The 15136-nt window shown below is 39.3% G+C and overlaps 28 non-coding genes and 54 pseudogenes across 28 annotated transcripts; all 82 read right to left on the reverse strand.

Moving 5' to 3' along the window:
* Nucleotides 1–24: 24 nt before the first annotated feature.
* LOC146150171 (5S ribosomal RNA) lies at nt 25–133 on the reverse strand (annotated as a pseudogene).
* Nucleotides 134–207: 74 nt separating this feature from the next.
* On the reverse strand, nt 208–326 carry LOC146150172 (5S ribosomal RNA; annotated as a pseudogene).
* Nucleotides 327–390: 64 nt separating this feature from the next.
* LOC146150173 (5S ribosomal RNA) lies at nt 391–509 on the reverse strand (annotated as a pseudogene).
* A 64-nt stretch (nt 510–573) lies between these two features.
* On the reverse strand, nt 574–692 carry LOC146150174 (5S ribosomal RNA). The gene has a single exon (XR_014498024.1). It is a non-coding gene; the product is annotated as a 5S ribosomal RNA (ribosomal RNA).
* A 65-nt stretch (nt 693–757) lies between these two features.
* LOC146150175 (5S ribosomal RNA) lies at nt 758–876 on the reverse strand. The gene has a single exon (XR_014497642.1). It is a non-coding gene; the product is annotated as a 5S ribosomal RNA (ribosomal RNA).
* A 65-nt stretch (nt 877–941) lies between these two features.
* LOC146150176 (5S ribosomal RNA) lies at nt 942–1060 on the reverse strand. The gene has a single exon (XR_014497981.1). It is a non-coding gene; the product is annotated as a 5S ribosomal RNA (ribosomal RNA).
* Nucleotides 1061–1124: 64 nt separating this feature from the next.
* LOC146150177 (5S ribosomal RNA) lies at nt 1125–1233 on the reverse strand (annotated as a pseudogene).
* Nucleotides 1234–1297: 64 nt separating this feature from the next.
* On the reverse strand, nt 1298–1416 carry LOC146150178 (5S ribosomal RNA). The gene has a single exon (XR_014498141.1). It is a non-coding gene; the product is annotated as a 5S ribosomal RNA (ribosomal RNA).
* A 65-nt stretch (nt 1417–1481) lies between these two features.
* LOC146150179 (5S ribosomal RNA) lies at nt 1482–1590 on the reverse strand (annotated as a pseudogene).
* Nucleotides 1591–1664: 74 nt separating this feature from the next.
* Nucleotides 1665–1783, reverse strand: LOC146150180 (5S ribosomal RNA; annotated as a pseudogene).
* A 64-nt stretch (nt 1784–1847) lies between these two features.
* On the reverse strand, nt 1848–1966 carry LOC146150181 (5S ribosomal RNA; annotated as a pseudogene).
* Nucleotides 1967–2030: 64 nt separating this feature from the next.
* LOC146150182 (5S ribosomal RNA) lies at nt 2031–2149 on the reverse strand. Its single transcript, XR_014498025.1, has one exon. It is a non-coding gene; the product is annotated as a 5S ribosomal RNA (ribosomal RNA).
* Nucleotides 2150–2214: 65 nt separating this feature from the next.
* LOC146150183 (5S ribosomal RNA) lies at nt 2215–2333 on the reverse strand (annotated as a pseudogene).
* Nucleotides 2334–2398: 65 nt separating this feature from the next.
* On the reverse strand, nt 2399–2517 carry LOC146150184 (5S ribosomal RNA). Its single transcript, XR_014497982.1, has one exon. It is a non-coding gene; the product is annotated as a 5S ribosomal RNA (ribosomal RNA).
* A 64-nt stretch (nt 2518–2581) lies between these two features.
* LOC146150185 (5S ribosomal RNA) lies at nt 2582–2690 on the reverse strand (annotated as a pseudogene).
* A 64-nt stretch (nt 2691–2754) lies between these two features.
* Nucleotides 2755–2873, reverse strand: LOC146150186 (5S ribosomal RNA). Its single transcript, XR_014498142.1, has one exon. It is a non-coding gene; the product is annotated as a 5S ribosomal RNA (ribosomal RNA).
* A 74-nt stretch (nt 2874–2947) lies between these two features.
* On the reverse strand, nt 2948–3066 carry LOC146150187 (5S ribosomal RNA; annotated as a pseudogene).
* A 65-nt stretch (nt 3067–3131) lies between these two features.
* On the reverse strand, nt 3132–3240 carry LOC146150188 (5S ribosomal RNA; annotated as a pseudogene).
* Nucleotides 3241–3313: 73 nt separating this feature from the next.
* On the reverse strand, nt 3314–3432 carry LOC146150189 (5S ribosomal RNA; annotated as a pseudogene).
* A 64-nt stretch (nt 3433–3496) lies between these two features.
* Nucleotides 3497–3615, reverse strand: LOC146150190 (5S ribosomal RNA; annotated as a pseudogene).
* Nucleotides 3616–3679: 64 nt separating this feature from the next.
* LOC146150191 (5S ribosomal RNA) lies at nt 3680–3798 on the reverse strand (annotated as a pseudogene).
* Nucleotides 3799–3863: 65 nt separating this feature from the next.
* LOC146150192 (5S ribosomal RNA) lies at nt 3864–3982 on the reverse strand (annotated as a pseudogene).
* A 65-nt stretch (nt 3983–4047) lies between these two features.
* On the reverse strand, nt 4048–4166 carry LOC146150193 (5S ribosomal RNA). Its single transcript, XR_014496915.1, has one exon. It is a non-coding gene; the product is annotated as a 5S ribosomal RNA (ribosomal RNA).
* A 65-nt stretch (nt 4167–4231) lies between these two features.
* On the reverse strand, nt 4232–4350 carry LOC146150194 (5S ribosomal RNA; annotated as a pseudogene).
* Nucleotides 4351–4415: 65 nt separating this feature from the next.
* On the reverse strand, nt 4416–4524 carry LOC146150195 (5S ribosomal RNA; annotated as a pseudogene).
* A 74-nt stretch (nt 4525–4598) lies between these two features.
* LOC146150196 (5S ribosomal RNA) lies at nt 4599–4717 on the reverse strand (annotated as a pseudogene).
* Nucleotides 4718–4781: 64 nt separating this feature from the next.
* LOC146150197 (5S ribosomal RNA) lies at nt 4782–4900 on the reverse strand (annotated as a pseudogene).
* Nucleotides 4901–4964: 64 nt separating this feature from the next.
* Nucleotides 4965–5083, reverse strand: LOC146150198 (5S ribosomal RNA). Its single transcript, XR_014498026.1, has one exon. It is a non-coding gene; the product is annotated as a 5S ribosomal RNA (ribosomal RNA).
* A 65-nt stretch (nt 5084–5148) lies between these two features.
* Nucleotides 5149–5267, reverse strand: LOC146150199 (5S ribosomal RNA). Its single transcript, XR_014497643.1, has one exon. It is a non-coding gene; the product is annotated as a 5S ribosomal RNA (ribosomal RNA).
* Nucleotides 5268–5332: 65 nt separating this feature from the next.
* Nucleotides 5333–5451, reverse strand: LOC146150200 (5S ribosomal RNA; annotated as a pseudogene).
* A 64-nt stretch (nt 5452–5515) lies between these two features.
* On the reverse strand, nt 5516–5624 carry LOC146150201 (5S ribosomal RNA; annotated as a pseudogene).
* A 73-nt stretch (nt 5625–5697) lies between these two features.
* On the reverse strand, nt 5698–5816 carry LOC146150202 (5S ribosomal RNA; annotated as a pseudogene).
* Nucleotides 5817–5880: 64 nt separating this feature from the next.
* LOC146150203 (5S ribosomal RNA) lies at nt 5881–5999 on the reverse strand (annotated as a pseudogene).
* Nucleotides 6000–6063: 64 nt separating this feature from the next.
* Nucleotides 6064–6182, reverse strand: LOC146150204 (5S ribosomal RNA). The gene has a single exon (XR_014498027.1). It is a non-coding gene; the product is annotated as a 5S ribosomal RNA (ribosomal RNA).
* A 65-nt stretch (nt 6183–6247) lies between these two features.
* On the reverse strand, nt 6248–6366 carry LOC146150205 (5S ribosomal RNA). The gene has a single exon (XR_014496831.1). It is a non-coding gene; the product is annotated as a 5S ribosomal RNA (ribosomal RNA).
* Nucleotides 6367–6431: 65 nt separating this feature from the next.
* LOC146150206 (5S ribosomal RNA) lies at nt 6432–6550 on the reverse strand. Its single transcript, XR_014496916.1, has one exon. It is a non-coding gene; the product is annotated as a 5S ribosomal RNA (ribosomal RNA).
* A 73-nt stretch (nt 6551–6623) lies between these two features.
* On the reverse strand, nt 6624–6742 carry LOC146150207 (5S ribosomal RNA; annotated as a pseudogene).
* A 64-nt stretch (nt 6743–6806) lies between these two features.
* LOC146150208 (5S ribosomal RNA) lies at nt 6807–6925 on the reverse strand. The gene has a single exon (XR_014497189.1). It is a non-coding gene; the product is annotated as a 5S ribosomal RNA (ribosomal RNA).
* A 64-nt stretch (nt 6926–6989) lies between these two features.
* Nucleotides 6990–7108, reverse strand: LOC146150209 (5S ribosomal RNA). The gene has a single exon (XR_014497055.1). It is a non-coding gene; the product is annotated as a 5S ribosomal RNA (ribosomal RNA).
* A 65-nt stretch (nt 7109–7173) lies between these two features.
* On the reverse strand, nt 7174–7292 carry LOC146150210 (5S ribosomal RNA). Its single transcript, XR_014498064.1, has one exon. It is a non-coding gene; the product is annotated as a 5S ribosomal RNA (ribosomal RNA).
* Nucleotides 7293–7356: 64 nt separating this feature from the next.
* On the reverse strand, nt 7357–7475 carry LOC146150211 (5S ribosomal RNA; annotated as a pseudogene).
* A 64-nt stretch (nt 7476–7539) lies between these two features.
* On the reverse strand, nt 7540–7658 carry LOC146150212 (5S ribosomal RNA). The gene has a single exon (XR_014496803.1). It is a non-coding gene; the product is annotated as a 5S ribosomal RNA (ribosomal RNA).
* A 74-nt stretch (nt 7659–7732) lies between these two features.
* Nucleotides 7733–7851, reverse strand: LOC146150213 (5S ribosomal RNA; annotated as a pseudogene).
* A 64-nt stretch (nt 7852–7915) lies between these two features.
* Nucleotides 7916–8034, reverse strand: LOC146150214 (5S ribosomal RNA; annotated as a pseudogene).
* A 64-nt stretch (nt 8035–8098) lies between these two features.
* LOC146150215 (5S ribosomal RNA) lies at nt 8099–8217 on the reverse strand (annotated as a pseudogene).
* A 74-nt stretch (nt 8218–8291) lies between these two features.
* LOC146150216 (5S ribosomal RNA) lies at nt 8292–8410 on the reverse strand (annotated as a pseudogene).
* Nucleotides 8411–8475: 65 nt separating this feature from the next.
* On the reverse strand, nt 8476–8594 carry LOC146150217 (5S ribosomal RNA). The gene has a single exon (XR_014495852.1). It is a non-coding gene; the product is annotated as a 5S ribosomal RNA (ribosomal RNA).
* Nucleotides 8595–8668: 74 nt separating this feature from the next.
* On the reverse strand, nt 8669–8787 carry LOC146150218 (5S ribosomal RNA; annotated as a pseudogene).
* Nucleotides 8788–8861: 74 nt separating this feature from the next.
* On the reverse strand, nt 8862–8980 carry LOC146150219 (5S ribosomal RNA; annotated as a pseudogene).
* Nucleotides 8981–9043: 63 nt separating this feature from the next.
* On the reverse strand, nt 9044–9161 carry LOC146150220 (5S ribosomal RNA; annotated as a pseudogene).
* Nucleotides 9162–9223: 62 nt separating this feature from the next.
* Nucleotides 9224–9342, reverse strand: LOC146150221 (5S ribosomal RNA; annotated as a pseudogene).
* Nucleotides 9343–9407: 65 nt separating this feature from the next.
* Nucleotides 9408–9526, reverse strand: LOC146150222 (5S ribosomal RNA). The gene has a single exon (XR_014497983.1). It is a non-coding gene; the product is annotated as a 5S ribosomal RNA (ribosomal RNA).
* Nucleotides 9527–9590: 64 nt separating this feature from the next.
* On the reverse strand, nt 9591–9699 carry LOC146150223 (5S ribosomal RNA; annotated as a pseudogene).
* Nucleotides 9700–9763: 64 nt separating this feature from the next.
* Nucleotides 9764–9882, reverse strand: LOC146150224 (5S ribosomal RNA). The gene has a single exon (XR_014494867.1). It is a non-coding gene; the product is annotated as a 5S ribosomal RNA (ribosomal RNA).
* A 74-nt stretch (nt 9883–9956) lies between these two features.
* LOC146150225 (5S ribosomal RNA) lies at nt 9957–10075 on the reverse strand (annotated as a pseudogene).
* Nucleotides 10076–10140: 65 nt separating this feature from the next.
* Nucleotides 10141–10249, reverse strand: LOC146150226 (5S ribosomal RNA; annotated as a pseudogene).
* Nucleotides 10250–10323: 74 nt separating this feature from the next.
* On the reverse strand, nt 10324–10442 carry LOC146150227 (5S ribosomal RNA; annotated as a pseudogene).
* A 64-nt stretch (nt 10443–10506) lies between these two features.
* LOC146150228 (5S ribosomal RNA) lies at nt 10507–10625 on the reverse strand (annotated as a pseudogene).
* Nucleotides 10626–10689: 64 nt separating this feature from the next.
* Nucleotides 10690–10808, reverse strand: LOC146150229 (5S ribosomal RNA; annotated as a pseudogene).
* A 65-nt stretch (nt 10809–10873) lies between these two features.
* LOC146150230 (5S ribosomal RNA) lies at nt 10874–10995 on the reverse strand (annotated as a pseudogene).
* A 65-nt stretch (nt 10996–11060) lies between these two features.
* LOC146150231 (5S ribosomal RNA) lies at nt 11061–11179 on the reverse strand. The gene has a single exon (XR_014496917.1). It is a non-coding gene; the product is annotated as a 5S ribosomal RNA (ribosomal RNA).
* A 73-nt stretch (nt 11180–11252) lies between these two features.
* Nucleotides 11253–11371, reverse strand: LOC146150232 (5S ribosomal RNA; annotated as a pseudogene).
* A 64-nt stretch (nt 11372–11435) lies between these two features.
* LOC146150233 (5S ribosomal RNA) lies at nt 11436–11554 on the reverse strand. The gene has a single exon (XR_014496815.1). It is a non-coding gene; the product is annotated as a 5S ribosomal RNA (ribosomal RNA).
* Nucleotides 11555–11618: 64 nt separating this feature from the next.
* LOC146150234 (5S ribosomal RNA) lies at nt 11619–11737 on the reverse strand. Its single transcript, XR_014496826.1, has one exon. It is a non-coding gene; the product is annotated as a 5S ribosomal RNA (ribosomal RNA).
* Nucleotides 11738–11801: 64 nt separating this feature from the next.
* LOC146150235 (5S ribosomal RNA) lies at nt 11802–11920 on the reverse strand (annotated as a pseudogene).
* Nucleotides 11921–11984: 64 nt separating this feature from the next.
* On the reverse strand, nt 11985–12103 carry LOC146150236 (5S ribosomal RNA). The gene has a single exon (XR_014496837.1). It is a non-coding gene; the product is annotated as a 5S ribosomal RNA (ribosomal RNA).
* Nucleotides 12104–12177: 74 nt separating this feature from the next.
* On the reverse strand, nt 12178–12296 carry LOC146150237 (5S ribosomal RNA; annotated as a pseudogene).
* Nucleotides 12297–12360: 64 nt separating this feature from the next.
* LOC146150238 (5S ribosomal RNA) lies at nt 12361–12479 on the reverse strand (annotated as a pseudogene).
* Nucleotides 12480–12544: 65 nt separating this feature from the next.
* On the reverse strand, nt 12545–12663 carry LOC146150239 (5S ribosomal RNA; annotated as a pseudogene).
* A 74-nt stretch (nt 12664–12737) lies between these two features.
* Nucleotides 12738–12856, reverse strand: LOC146150240 (5S ribosomal RNA; annotated as a pseudogene).
* A 64-nt stretch (nt 12857–12920) lies between these two features.
* LOC146150241 (5S ribosomal RNA) lies at nt 12921–13039 on the reverse strand. Its single transcript, XR_014495853.1, has one exon. It is a non-coding gene; the product is annotated as a 5S ribosomal RNA (ribosomal RNA).
* Nucleotides 13040–13103: 64 nt separating this feature from the next.
* On the reverse strand, nt 13104–13222 carry LOC146150242 (5S ribosomal RNA). The gene has a single exon (XR_014495854.1). It is a non-coding gene; the product is annotated as a 5S ribosomal RNA (ribosomal RNA).
* A 74-nt stretch (nt 13223–13296) lies between these two features.
* LOC146150243 (5S ribosomal RNA) lies at nt 13297–13415 on the reverse strand (annotated as a pseudogene).
* Nucleotides 13416–13489: 74 nt separating this feature from the next.
* Nucleotides 13490–13608, reverse strand: LOC146150244 (5S ribosomal RNA; annotated as a pseudogene).
* Nucleotides 13609–13671: 63 nt separating this feature from the next.
* On the reverse strand, nt 13672–13780 carry LOC146150245 (5S ribosomal RNA; annotated as a pseudogene).
* A 64-nt stretch (nt 13781–13844) lies between these two features.
* Nucleotides 13845–13963, reverse strand: LOC146150246 (5S ribosomal RNA). The gene has a single exon (XR_014496163.1). It is a non-coding gene; the product is annotated as a 5S ribosomal RNA (ribosomal RNA).
* Nucleotides 13964–14028: 65 nt separating this feature from the next.
* On the reverse strand, nt 14029–14147 carry LOC146150247 (5S ribosomal RNA; annotated as a pseudogene).
* Nucleotides 14148–14212: 65 nt separating this feature from the next.
* On the reverse strand, nt 14213–14331 carry LOC146150248 (5S ribosomal RNA; annotated as a pseudogene).
* A 64-nt stretch (nt 14332–14395) lies between these two features.
* Nucleotides 14396–14514, reverse strand: LOC146150249 (5S ribosomal RNA). The gene has a single exon (XR_014496848.1). It is a non-coding gene; the product is annotated as a 5S ribosomal RNA (ribosomal RNA).
* A 74-nt stretch (nt 14515–14588) lies between these two features.
* On the reverse strand, nt 14589–14707 carry LOC146150250 (5S ribosomal RNA; annotated as a pseudogene).
* A 64-nt stretch (nt 14708–14771) lies between these two features.
* Nucleotides 14772–14890, reverse strand: LOC146150251 (5S ribosomal RNA; annotated as a pseudogene).
* Nucleotides 14891–14955: 65 nt separating this feature from the next.
* On the reverse strand, nt 14956–15074 carry LOC146150252 (5S ribosomal RNA; annotated as a pseudogene).
* Between the last annotated feature and the right edge of the window lie 62 nt (nt 15075–15136).

The following is a 15136-nucleotide window of genomic DNA, read 5'->3' on the forward strand; positions in this document are numbered from 1 at the left end:
TAAAAACTTAAATAAATCATATTTAGCCTACGACAATTGGTATTCCTAGGTGGTCACCCATCCAAGTACTCACCAATCCCGACGTTGCTTAACTTCCGAGATCGGGTGCATTCAACCTGGTATGGTCGTAGACAGTATTGGTCAACATTTTTTGGTCTAAAATCTTTGAAAATATAAAAATTTAAATAAATTTTAAAAATCATATTTTTCCTATTACAATTGGTATTCCTAGGCGGTGACCCATCCAAGTACCAACCAATCCCGACGTTGCTTAACTTCCGAGATCGGACGAGATCGGGTGCATTCAACCTGGTATGGTCGTAGTCAGTATTGGTCAACATTTATGGTCTAATCTATTTAAAAATGTAAAAACTTAAATAAATCATATTGTGCCTACGACAATTGGTATTCCTAGGCGGTCACCCATCCAAGTACTAACCAATCCCGACGTTGCTTAACTTCTGAGATCGGACGAGATCGGGTGCATTCAAACTGGTATGGTCGTAGACAGTATTTGTCAACATTTATGGTCTAATCTATTCAAAAATGTGAAAACTTAAATAAATCATATTGTGCCTACGACAATTGGTATTCCTAGGCGGTCACCCATCCAAGTACTAACCAATCCCGACGTTGCTTAACTTCCGAGATCGGACGAGATCGGGTGCATTCAATCTGGTATGGTCGTAGCCAGTATTGCTCAACATATTTTGGTCTAATCTATTTAAAAATGTAAAAACTTAAATAAATCATATATTGCCTACGACAATTGGTATTCCTAGGCGGTCACCCATCCAAGTACTCACCAATCCCGACGTTGCTTAACTTCCGAGAACGGACGAGATCGGGTGCATTCAACATGGTATGGTCGTAGCCAGTATTGCTCAACATATTTTGGTCTAATCTAATTAAAAATGTAAAAACTTAAATAAATCATATATTGCCTACGACAATTGGTATTCCTAGGCGGTCACCCATCCAAGTACTCACCAATCCCGACGTTGCTTAACTTCCGAGATCGGACGAGATCGGTTGCATTCAACCTGGTATGGTCGTAGACAGTATTGGTCAACATTTATGGTCTAATCTATTTAAAAATGTAAAAACTTAAATAAATCATATTGTGCCTACGACAATTGGTATTCCTAGGCGGTCACCCATCCAAGTACTAACCAATCCCGACGTTGCTTAACTTCCGAGATCGGGTGTATTCAACCTGGTATGGTCGTAAGCAATATTTCTCAACATTTTATGTCTAATCTAATTAAAAAAGTAAAAACTTAAATAAATCATATTGTGCCTACGACAATTGGTATTCCTAGGCGGTCACCCATCCAGGTACTCACCAATCCCGACGTTGCTTAACTTCCGAGATCGGACGAGATCGGTTGCATTCAACCTGGTATGGTCGTAGACAGTATTGATCAACATTTTTTGGTCTAATCTATAAAAAAATGTAAAAACTTAAATAAATCATATTTAGCCTACAACAATTGGTATTCCTAGGTGGTCACCCATCCAAGTACTCACCAATCCCGACGTTGCTTAACTTCCGAGATCGGGTGCATTCAACCTGGTATGGTCGTAGACAGTATTGGTCAACATTTTTTGGTCTAAAATCTTTGAAAATATAAAAATTTAAATAAATTTTAAAAATCATATTTTTCCTATTACAATTGGTATTCCTAGGCGGTCACCCATCCAAGTACCAACCAATCCCGACGTTGCTTAACTTCCGAGATCGGACGAGATCGGGTGCATTCAACCTGGTATGGTCGTAGTCAGTATTGGTCAACATTTATGGTCTAATCTATTTAAAAATGTAAAAACTTAAATAAATCATATTGTGCCTACGACAATTGGTATTCCTAGGCGGTCACCCATCCAAGTACTAACCAATCCCGACGTTGCTTAACTTCTGAGATCGGACGAGATCGGGTGCATTCAAACTGGTATGGTCGTAGACAGTATTGGTCAACATTTATGGTCTAATCTATTCAAAAATGTGAAAACTTAAATAAATCATATTGTGCCTACGACAATTGGTATTCCTAGGCGGTCACCCATCCAAGTACTAACCAATCCCGACGTTGCTTAACTTCCGAGATCGGACGAGATCGGGTGCATTCAATCTGGTATGGTCGTAGCCAGTATTGCTCAACATATTTTGGTCTAATCTATTTAAAAATGTAAAAACTTAAATAAATCATATATTGCCTACGACAATTGGTATTCCTAGGCGGTCACCCATCCAAGTACTCACCAATCCCGACGTTGCTTAACTTCCGAGAACGGACGAGATCGGGTGCATTCAACCTGGTATGGTCGTAGCCAGTATTGCTCAACATATTTTGGTCTAATCTATTTAAAAATGTAAAAAGTTAAATAAATCATATATTGCCTACGACAATTGGTATTCCTAGGCGGTCACCCATCCAAGTACTCACCAATCCCGACGTTGCTTAACTTCCGAGATCGGACGAGATCGGTTGCATTCAACCTGGTATGGTCGTAGACAGTATTGGTCAACATTTATGGTCTAATCTATTTAAAAATGTAAAAACTTAAATAAATCATATTGTGCCTACGACAATTGGTATTCCTAGGCGGTCACCCATCCAAGTACTAACCAATCCCGACGTTGCTTAACTTCAGAGATCGGGTGTATTCAACCTGGTATGGTCGTAAGCAGTATTTCTCAACATTTTATGTCTAATCTAATTAAAAAAGTAAAAACTTAAATAAATCATATTGTGCCTACGACAATTGGTATTCCTAGGCGGTCACCCATCCAGGTACTCACCAATCCCGACGTTGCTTAACTTCCGAGATCGGACGAGATCGGTTGCATTCAACCTGGTATGGTCGTAGACAGTATTGATCAACATTTTTTGGTCTAAAATCTTTAAAAATGTTAACATTTAAATATATTTTAAAAATCATATTTTGCCTATGACAATTGGAATTCCTAGGCGGTCACCCATCCTAGTTCCAACCAATCCCGACGTTGCTTAACTTCCGAGATCGGACGAGATCGGGTGCATTCAACCTGGTATGGTCGTAGTCAGTATTGCTCACCATTTTTTGGTCTAATCTATAAAAAAATGTAAAAACTTAAATAAATCATATTTAGCCTACGACAATTGGTATTCCTAGGTGGTCACCCATCCAAGTACTCACCAATCCCGACGTTGCTTAACTTCCGAGATCGGGTGCATTCAACCTGGTATGGTCGTAGACAGTATTGGTCAACATTTTTTGGTCTAAAATCTTTGAAAATATAAAAATTTAAATAAATTTTAAAAATCATATTTTTCAATTACAATTGGTATTCCTAGGCGGTCACCCATCCAAGTACCAACCAATCCCGACGTTGCTTAACTTCCGAGATCGGACGAGATCGGGTGCATTCAACCTGGTATGGTCGTAGTCAGTATTGGTCAACATTTATGGTCTAATCTATTTAAAAATGTAAAAACTTAAATAAATCATATTGTGCCTACGACAATTGGTATTCCTAGGCGGTCACCCATCCAAGTAGTAACCAATCCCGACGTTGCTTAACTTCTGAGATCGGACGAGATCGGGTGCATTCAAACTGGTATGGTCGTAGACAGTATTGGTCAACATTTATGGTCTAATCTATTCAAAAATGTGAAAACTTAAATAAATCATATTGTGCCTACGACAATTGGTATTCCTAGGCGGTCACCCATCCAAGTACTAACCAATCCCGACGTTGCTTAACTTCCGAGATCGGACTAGATCGGGTGCATTCAATTTGGTATGGTCGTAGCCAGAATTGGTCAACATTTTTTGGTCTAATCTATTTAAAAATGTAAAAACTTGAATAAATCATATTTTGCCTACGACAATTGGTATTCCTAGGCGGTCACCCATTCAAGTACTAACCAATCCCGACGTTGCTTAACTTCCCAGATCGGACGAGATCGGGTGCATTCAACCTGGTATGGTCGTAGCCAGTATTGGTTATCATTTTTTGGTCTAATCTATTTAAAAATGTAAAAACTTAAATAAATCATATATTGCCTACGACAATTGGTATTCCTAGGCGGTCACCCATCCAAGTACTAACCAATCCCGACGTTGCTTAACTTCCGAGATCGGACGAGATCGGTTGCATTCAACCTGGTATGGTCGTAGACAGTATTGATCAACATTTTTTGGTCTAATCTATTTAAAAATGTAAAAACTTAAATAAATCATATATTGCCTACGACAATTGGTATTCCTAGGCGGTCACCCATCCAGGTACTCACCAATCCCGACGTGGCTTAACTTCCGAGATCGGACGAGATCGGTTGCATTCAACCTGGTATGGTCGTAGACAGTATTGATCAACATTTTTTGGTCTAATCTATAAAAAAATGTAAAAACTTAAATAAATCATATTTAGCCTACAACAATTGGTATTCCTAGGTGGTCACCCATCCAAGTACTCACCAATCCCGACGTTGCTTAACTTCCGAGATCGGGTGCATTCAACCTGGTATGGTCGTAGACAGTATTGGTCAACATTTTTTGGTCTAAAATCTTTGAAAATATAAAAATTTAAATAAATTTTAAAAATCATATTTTTCCTATTACAATTGGTATTCCTAGGCGGTCACCCATCCAAGTACCAACCAATCCCGACGTTGCTTAACTTCCGAGATCGGACGAGATCGGGTGCATTCAACCTGGTATGGTCGTAGTCAGTATTGGTCAACATTTATGGTCTAATCTATTTAAAAATGTAAAAACTTAAATAAATCATATTGTGCCTACGACAATTGGTATTCCTAGGCGGTCCCCCATCCAAGTACTAACCAATCCCGACGTTGCTTAACTTCTGAGATCGGACGAGATCGGGTGCATTCAAACTGGTATGGTCGTAGACAGTATTGGTCAACATTTATGGTCTAATCTATTCAAAAATGTGAAAACTTCAATAAATCATATTGTGCCTACGACAATTGGTATTCCTAGGCGGTCACCCATCCAAGTACTAACCAATCCCGACGTTGCTTAACTTCCGAGATCGGACGAGATCGGGTGCATTCAATCTGGTATGGTCGTAGCCAGTATTGCTCAACATATTTTGGTCTAATCTATTTAAAAATGTAAAAACTTAAATAAATCATATATTGCCTACGACAATTGGTATTCCTAGGCGGTCACCCATCCAAGTACTCACCAATCCCGACGTTGCTTAACTTCCGAGAACGGACGAGATCGGGTGCATTCAACATGGTATGGTCGTAGCCAGTATTGCTCAACATATTTTGGCCTAATCTATTTAAAAATGTAAAAAGTTAAATAAATCATATTGTGCCTACGACAATTGGTATTCCTAGGCGGTCACCCATCCTAGTTCCAACCAATCCCGACGTTGCTTAACTTCCGAGATCGGACGAGATCGGGTGCATTCAACCTGGTATGGTCGTAGACAGTATTGGTCAACATTTATGGTCAAATCTATTCAAAAATGTGAAAACTTAAATAAATCATATTGTGCCTACGACAATTGGTGTTCCTAGGCGGTCACCCATCCAAGTACTAACCAATCCCGACGTTGCTTAACTTCCGAGATCGGGTGCATTCAACCTGGTATGGTCGTAGACAGTATTGGTCAACATTTTTTGGTCTAAAATCTTTGAAAATATAAAAATTTAAATAAATTTTCAAAATCATATTTTTCAATTACAATTGGTATTCCTAGGCGGTCACCCATCCAAGTACCAACCAATCCCGACGTTGCTTAACTTCCGAGATCGGACGAGATCGGGTGCATTCAACCTGGTATGGTCGTAGTCAGTATTGGTCAACATTTATGGTCTAATCTATTTAAAAATGTAAAAACTTAAATAAATCATATTGTGCCTACGACAATTGGTATTCCTAGGCGGTCACCCATCCAAGTAGTAACCAATCCCGACGTTGCTTAACTTCTGAGATCGGACGAGATCGGGTGCATTCAAACTGGTATGGTCGTAGACAGTATTGGTCAACATTTATGGTCTAATCTATTCAAAAATGTGAAAACTTAAATAAATCATATTGTGCCTACGACAATTGGTATTCCTAGGCGGTCACCCATCCAAGTACTAACCAATCCCGACGTTGCTTAACTTCCGAGATCGGACGAGATCGGGTGCATTCAATCTGGTATGGTCGTAGCCAGTATTGGTCAACATTTTTTGGTCTAATCTATTTAAAAATGTAAAAACTTGAATAAATCATATTTTGCCTACGACAATTGGTATTCCTAGGCGGTCACCCATTCAAGTACTAACCAATCCCGACGTTGCTTAACTTCCGAGATCGGACGAGATCGGGTGCATTCAACCTGGTATGGTCGTAGCCAGTATTGGTCAACATTTTTTGGTCTAATCTATTTAAAAATGTAAAAACTTAAATAAATCATATATTGCCTACGACAATTGGTATTCCTAGGCGGTCACCCATCCAAGTACTAACCAATCCCGACGTTGCTTAACTTCCGAGATCGGACGAGATCGGTTGCATTCAACCTGGTATGGTCGTAGACAGTATTGATCAACATTTTTTGGTCTAAAATCTTTAAAAATGTTAACATTAAATATATTTTAAAAATCATATTTTGCCTATGACAATTGGTATTCCTAGGCGGTCACCCATCCAAGTACGAACCAATCCCGACGTTGCTTAACTTCCGAGATCGGACGAGAACGTGTGCATTCAACCTGGTATGGTCGTAGTCAGTATTGGTCAACATTTATGGTCTAATCTATTTAAAAATGTAAAAACTTAAATAAATCATATTGTGCCTACGACAATTGGTATTCCTAGGCGGTCACCCATCCAAGTACTAACCAATGCCGACGTTGCTTAACTTCCGAGATCGGACGAGATCGGGTGCATTCAACCTGGTATGGTCGTAGACAGTATTGGTCAACATTTATGGTCTAATCTATTTAAAAATGTAAAAACTTAAATAAATCATATTGTGCCTACGACAATTGGTATTCCTAGGCGGTCACCCATCCAAGTACTAACTAATCCCGACGTTGCTTAACTTCCGAGATCGGACGAGATCGGGTGCATTCAACCTGGTATGGTCGTAGACAGTATTGGTCAACATTTATGGTCTAATCTATTTAAAAATGTAAAAACTTAAATAAATCATATTGTGCCTTACGACAATTGGTATTCCTAGGCGGTCACCCATCCAAGTACTAACCAATCCCGACGTTGCTTAACTTCCGAGATCGGACGAGATCGGGTGCATTCAACCTGGTATGGTCGTAGACAGTATTGGTCAACATTTATGGTCTAATCTATTTGAAAATGTAAAAACTTAAATAAATCATATTGTGCCTACGTCAATTGGTATTCCTAGGCGGTCACCCATCCAAGTACGAACCAATCCCAAAGTTGCTTAACATCCGAGATCGGGCGAGATCGGATGCATTCAACCTGGTATGGTCGTCAGCAGTATTTCTCAACATTTTATGTCTAATCTAATTAAAAAAGTAAAAACTTAAATAAATCATATTTTGCCTACGACAATTGGTATTCCTAGGCGGTCACCCATCCAAGTACTAACCAATCCCGACGTTGCTTAACTTCCGAGATCGGACGAGATCGGGTGCATTCAACCTGGTATGGTCGTAGACAGTATTGGTCAACATTTTTTGGTATGAATTCTTTAAAAATGTAAACGATTAAATATATTTTAAAAATCACATTTTGCCTATGACAGTTGGAATTCCTAGGCGGTCACCCATCCAAGTACTAACCAATCCCGACGTTGCTTAACTTCCGAGATCGGACGACTTCGGGTGCATTCAACCTGGTATGGTCGTATGCAGTATTGCTCAACATTTTTTGGTCTAATCGATTAAAAATGTAAAAACTCAATTAAATCATATTTTGCCTACGACAATTGGTATTCCTAGGCGGTCACCCATCCAAGAACCAACCAATCCCGACGTTGCTTAACGTCCGAGATCGGACGAGATCGGGTGCATTCAACCTGGCATGGTCGTAGCCTGTATTGGTCAACATTTTTTGGTCTAATCTATTAAAAATGTAAAAACTTGAATAAATAATATTTTGCCTACGACAATTGGTATTCCTAGGCGGTCACCTATCCAAGTACCAACCAATCCCGGCGTTGCTTAACTTCCAAGATAGGACGAGATCGGGTGCATTCAACCTGGTATGGTCGTAGACAGTATTGGTCAACATTTATTGGTCTAAAATCTTTAAAAATGTTAACAATTAAAAATATTTTAAAAATCATATTTTGCCTATGACAATTGGAATTCCTAGGCGGTCACCCATCCTAGTACCAACCAATCCCGACGTTGCTTAACTTCCGAGATCGGACGAGATCCGGTGCATTCAACCTGGTATGGTCGTATTCAGTATTGCTCACCATTTTTTGGTCTAATCTATAAAAAAATGTAAAAACTGAAATAAATCATATTTTGCCTACGACAATTGGTATTCCTAGGCGGTCACCCATCCAAGTACTCACCAATCCCGACGTTGCTTAACTTCCGAGATCGGACGAGATCGGGTGCATTCAACCTGGTATGGTCGTAGACAGTATTGGTCAACATTTTTTGGTCTAAAATCTTTGAAAATGTTGAAATTTAAATAAATTTTAAAAATCATATTTTTCCTATGACAATTGGTATTCCTAGGCGGTCACCCATCCAAGTACCAACCAATCCCGACGTTGCTTATCTTCCAAGATCGGACGAGATCAGGTGCATTCAACCTGGTATGGTCGTAGACAGTATTGGTCAACATTTTTTGGTCTAAAATCTTTAAAAATGTTAACATTTAAATATATATTAAAAATCATATTTTGCCTATGACAATTGGTATTCCTAGGCGGTCACCCATCCAAGTACCAACCAATCCCGACGTTGCTTAACTTCCGAGATCGGACGAGATCGGGTGCATTCAACCTGGTATGGTCGTAGTCAGTATTGCACAACATTTTTTGTCTAATCTATAAAAAATGTAAAAACTTAAATAAATCATATTTTGCCTACGACAATTGGTATTCCTAGGCGGTCACCCATCCAAGTACTCACCAATCCCGACGTTGTTAACTTTCAAGATCGGACGAGATCGGGTGCATTCAACCTGGAATGGTCGTAGACAGTATTGGTCAACTTTTTTGGTCTAAAATCTTTGAAAATGTTAACATTTAAAAATCATATTTTGCCTATGACAATTGGAATTCCTAGGCGGTCACCCATCCTAGTACCAACCAATCCCGACGTTGCTTAACTTCCGAGAACGGACGAGATCGGGTGCATTCAACATGGTATGGTCGTAGCCAGTATTGCTCAACATATTTTGGTCTAATCTATTTAAAAATGTAAAAACTTAAATAAATCATATATTGCCTACGACAATTGGTATTCCTAGGCGGTCACCCATCCAAGTACTCACCAATCCCGACGTTGCTTAACTTCCGAGATCGGACGAGATCGGTTGCATTCAACCTGGTATGGTCGTAGACAGTATTGGTCAACATTTATGGTCTAATCTATTTAAAAATGTAAAAACTTAAATAAATCATATTGTGCCTACGACAATTGGTATTCCTAGGCGGTCACCCATCCAAGTACTAACCAATCCCGACGTTGCTTAACTTCCGAGATCGGGTGTATTCAACCTGCTATGGTCGTAAGCAGTATTTCTCAACATTTTATGTCTAATCTAATTAAAAAAGTAAAAACTTAAATAAATCATATTGTGCCTACGACAATTGGTATTCCCAGGCGGTCACCCATCCAGGTACTGACCAATCCCGACGTTGCTTAACTTCCGAGATCGGACGAGATCGGGTGCATTCAACCTGGTATGGTCGTAGACAGTATTGGTCAACATTTTTTGGTCTAAAATCTTTAAAAATGTTAACATTTAAATATATTTTAAAAATCATATTTTGCCTATGACAATTGGAATTCCTAGGCGGTCACCCATCCTAGTTCCAACCAATCTCGACGTTGCTTAACTTCCGAGATCGGACGAGATCGGGTGCATTCAACCTGGTATGGTCGTAGTCAGTATTGCTCACCATTTTTTGGTCTAATCTATAAAAAAATGTAAAAACTTAAATAAATCATATTTAGCCTACGACAATTGGTATTCCTAGGTGGTCACCCATCCAAGTACTCACCAATCCCGACGTTGCTTAACTTCCGAGATCGGGTGCATTCAACCTGGTATGGTCGTAGACAGAATTGGTCAACATTTTTTGGTCTAAAATCTTTGAAAATATAAAAATTTAAATAAATTTTAAAAATCATATTTTTCCTATTACAATTGGTATTCCTAGGCGGTCACCCATCCAAGTACCAACCAATCCCGACGTTGCTTAACTTCCGAGATCGGACGAGATCGGGTGCATTCAACCTGGTATGGTCGTAGTCAGTATTGGTCAACATTTATGGTCTAATCTATTTAAAAATGTAAAAACTTAAATAAATCATATTGTGCCTACGACAATTGGTATTCCTAGGCGGTCACCCATCCAAGTACTAACCAATCCCGACGTTGCTTAACTTCTGAGATCGGACGAGATCGGGTGCATTCAAACTGGTATGGTCGTAGACTTTATTGGTCAACATTTATGGTCTAATCTATTCAAAAATGTGAAAACTTAAATAAATCATATTGTGCCTACGACAATTGGTATTCCTAGGCGGTCACCCATTCAAGTACTAACCAATCCCGACGTTGCTTAACTTCCGAGATCGGACGAGATCGGGTGCATTCAATCTGGTATGGTCGTAGCCAGTATTGGTCAACATTTTTTGGTCTAATCTATTTAAAAATGTAAAAACTTGAATACATCATATTTTGCCTACGACAATTGGTATTCCTAGGCGGTCACCCATCCAAGTACTACTAACCAATCCCGACGTTGCTTAACTTCCGAGATCGGACGAGATCGGGTGCATTCAACCTGGCATGGTCGTAGCCAGTATTGGTCAACATTTTTTGGTCTAATCTATTTAAAAATGTAAAAACTTAAATAAATCATATATTGCCTACGACAATTGGTATTCCTAGGCGGTCACCCATCCAAGTACTAACCAATCCCGACGTTGCTTAACTTCCGAGATCGGACGAGATCGGTTGCATTCAACCTGGTATGGTCGTAGACAGTATTGATCAACATTTTTTGGTCTAAAATCTTTAAAAATGTTAACAATAAATATATTTTAAAAATCATAATTTGCCTATGACAATTGGTATTCCTAGGCGGTCACCCATCCAAGTACCAACCAATCCCGACGTTGCTTAACTTCCGAGATCGGACGAGAACGGGTGCATTCAACCTGGTACGGTCGTAGTCAGTATTGGTCAACATTTATGGTCTAATCTATTTAAAAATGTAAAAACTTAAATAAATCATGTTGTGCCTACGACAATTGGTATTCCTAGGCGGTCACCCATCCAAGTACTAACCAATCCCGACGTTGCTTAACTTCCGAGATCGGACGAGATCGGGTGCATTCAACCTGGTATGGTCGTAGACAGTATTGGTCAACATTTATGGTCTAATCTATTTAAAAATGTAAAAACTTAAATAAATCATATTGTGCCTACGACAATTGGTATTCCTAGGCGGTCACCCATCCAAGTACTAACCAATCCCGACGTTGCTTAACTTCCGAGATCGGACGAGATCGGGTGCATTCAACCTGGTATGGTCGTAGACAGTATTGGTCAACATTTATGGTCTAATCTATTTGAAAATGTAAAAACTTAAATAAATCATATTGTGCCTACGACAATTGGTATTCCTAGGCGGTCACCCATCCAAGTACGAACCAATCCCGAAGTTGCTTAACATCCGAGATCGGGCGAGATCGGATGCATTCAACCTGGTATGGTCGTAAGCAGTATTTCTCAACATTTTATGTCTAATCTAATTAAAAAAGTAAAAACTTAAATAAATCATATTTTGCCTACGACAATTGGTATTCCTAGGCGGTCACCCATCCAAGTACTAACCAATCCCGACGTTGCTTAACTTCCGAGATCGGACGAGATCGGGTGCATTCAACCTGGTATGGTCGTAGACAGTATTGGTCAACATTTTTTGGTATGAATTCTTTAAAAATGTAAACGATTAAATATATTTTAAAAATCATATTTTGCCTATGACAGTTGGAATTCCTAGGCGGTCACCCATCCAAGTACTAACCAATCCCGACGTTGCTTAACTTCCGAGATCGGACGACTTCGGGTGCATTCAACCTGGTATGGTCGTATGCAGTATTGCTCAACATTTTTTGGTCTAATCGATTAAAAATGTAAAAACTCAATTAAATCATATTTTGCCTACGACAATTGGTATTCCTAGGCGGTCACCCATCCAAGAACCAACCAATCCCGACGTTGATTAATTTCCGAGATCGGACGAGATCGGGTGCATTCAACCTGGCATGGTCGTAGCCAGTATTGGTCAACATTTTTTGGTCTAATCTATTTAAAAATGTAAAAACTTGAATAAATCATATTTTGCCTACGACAATTGGTATTCCTAGGCGGTCACCTATCCAAGTACCAACCAATCCCGACGTTGCTTAACTTCCGAGATAGGACGAGATCGGGTGCATTCAACCTGGTATGGTCGTAGACAGTATTGGTCAACATTTATTGGTCTAAAATCTTTAAAAATGTTAACAATTAAAAATATTTTAAAAATCATATTTTGCCTATGACAATTGGAATTCCTAGGCGGTCACCCATCCTAGTACCAACCAATCCCGACGTTGCTTAACTTCCGAGATCGGACGAGATCCGGTGCATTCAACCTGGTATGGTCGTATTCAGTATTGCTCACCATTTTTTGGTCTAATCTATAAAAAATGTAAAAACTTAAATAAATCATATTTTGCCTACGACAATTGGTATTCCTAGGCGGTCACCCATCCAAGTACTCACCAATCCCGACGTTGCTTAACTTCCGAGATCGGACGAGATCGGGTGCATTCAACCTGGTATGGTCGTAGACAGTATTGCACAACATTTTTTGGTCTAATCTATAAAAAATGTAAAAACTTAAATAAATCATATTTTGCCTACGACAATTGGTATTCCTAGGCGGTCACCCATCCAAGTACTCACCAATCCCGACGTTGCTTAACTTCCGAGATCGGACGAGATCGGGTGCATTCAACCTGGTATGGTCGTAGACAGTATTGGTCAACATTTTTTGGTCTAAAATCTTTGAAAATGTTGAAATTTAAATAAATTTTAAAAATCATATTTTTCCTATGACAATTGGTATTCCTAGGCGGTCACCCATCCAAGTACCAACCAATCCCGACGTTGCTTATCTTCCAAGATCGGACGAGATCAGGTGCATTCAACCTGGTATGGTCGTAGACAGTATTGGTCAACATTTTTTGGTCTAAAATCTTTAAAAATGTTAACATTTAAATATATATTAAAAATCATATTTTGCCTATGACAATTGGTATTCCTAGGCGGTCACCAATCCAAGTACCAACCAATCCCGACGTTGCTTAACTTCCGAGATCGGACGAGATCGGGTGCATTCAACCTGGTATGGTCGTAGTCAGTATTGCACAACATTTTTTGTCTAATCTATAAAAAATGTAAAAACTTAAATAAATCATATTTTGCCTACGACAATTGGTATTCCTAGGCGGTCACCCATCCAAGTACTAACCAATCCCGACGTTGCTTAACTTCCGAGATCGGGTGTATTCAACCTGGTATGGTCGTAAGCAGTATTTCTCAACATTTTATGTCTAATCTAATTAAAAAAGTAAAAACTTAAATAAATCATATTGTGCCTACGACAATTGGTATTCCTAGGCGGTCACCCATCCAGGTACTCACCAATCCCGACGTTGCTTATCTTCCGAGATCGGACGAGATCGGGTGAATTCAACCTGGTATGGTCGTAGACAGTATTGGTCAACATTTTTTGGTCTAAAATCTTTAAAAATGTAAAAACTTAAATAAATCATATTGTGCCTCCGACAATTGGAATTCCTAGGCGGTCACCCATCCTAGTTCCAACCAATCCCGACGTTGCTTAACTTCCGAGATCGGACGAGATCGGGTGCATTCAACCTGGTATGGTCGTAGTCAGCATTGCTCACCATTTTTTGGTCTAATCTATAAAAAAATGTAAAAACTTAAATAAATCATATTGTGCCTACGACAATTGGTATTCCTAGGCGGTCACCCATCAAAGTACGAACCAATCCCGAAGTTGCTTAACATCCGAGATCGGGCGAGATCGGATGCATTCAACCTGGTATGGTCGTAAGCAGTATTTCTCAACATTTTATGTGTAATCTAATTAAAAAAGTAAAAACTTAAATAAATCATATTTTGCCTACGACAATTGGTATTCCTAGGCGGTCACCCATCCAAGTACTAACCAATCCCGACGTTGCTTAACTTCCGAGATCGGACGAGATCGGGTGCATTCAACCTGGTATGGTCGTAGACAGTATTGGTCAACATTTTTTGGTATGAATTCTTTAAAAATGTAAACGATTAAATATATTTTAAAAATCATATTTTGCCTATGACAGTTGGAATTCCTAGGCGGTCACCCATCCAAGTACTAACCAATCCCGACGTTGCTTAACTTCCGAGATCGGACGACTTCGGGTGCATTCAACCTGGTATGGTCGTATGCAGTATTGCTCAACATTTTTTGGTCTAATCGATTAAAAATGTAAAAACTCAATTAAATCATATTTTGCCTACGACAATTGGTATTCCTAGGCGGTCACCCATCCAAGAACCAACCAATCCCGACGTTGATTAATTTCCGAGATCGGACGAGATCGGGTGCATTCAACCTGGCATGGTCGTAGCCAGTATTGGTCAACATTTTTTGGTCTAATCTATTTAAAAATGTAAAAACTTGAATAAATCATATTTTGCCTACGACAATTGGTATTCCTAGGCGGTCACCTATCCAAGTACCAACCAATCCCGACGTTGCTTAACTTCCGAGATAGGACGAGATCGGGTGCATTCAACCTGGTATGGTCGTAGACAGTATTGGTCAACATTTATTGGTCTAAAATCTTTAAAAATGTTAACAATTAAAAATATTTTA

The sequence above is a fragment of the Ascidiella aspersa genome, chromosome 4 (assembly GCF_963924565.1).
Source record: "Ascidiella aspersa chromosome 4, kaAscAspe10.2, whole genome shotgun sequence".
NCBI classification, from domain to species: domain Eukaryota; kingdom Metazoa; phylum Chordata; class Ascidiacea; order Phlebobranchia; family Ascidiidae; genus Ascidiella; species Ascidiella aspersa.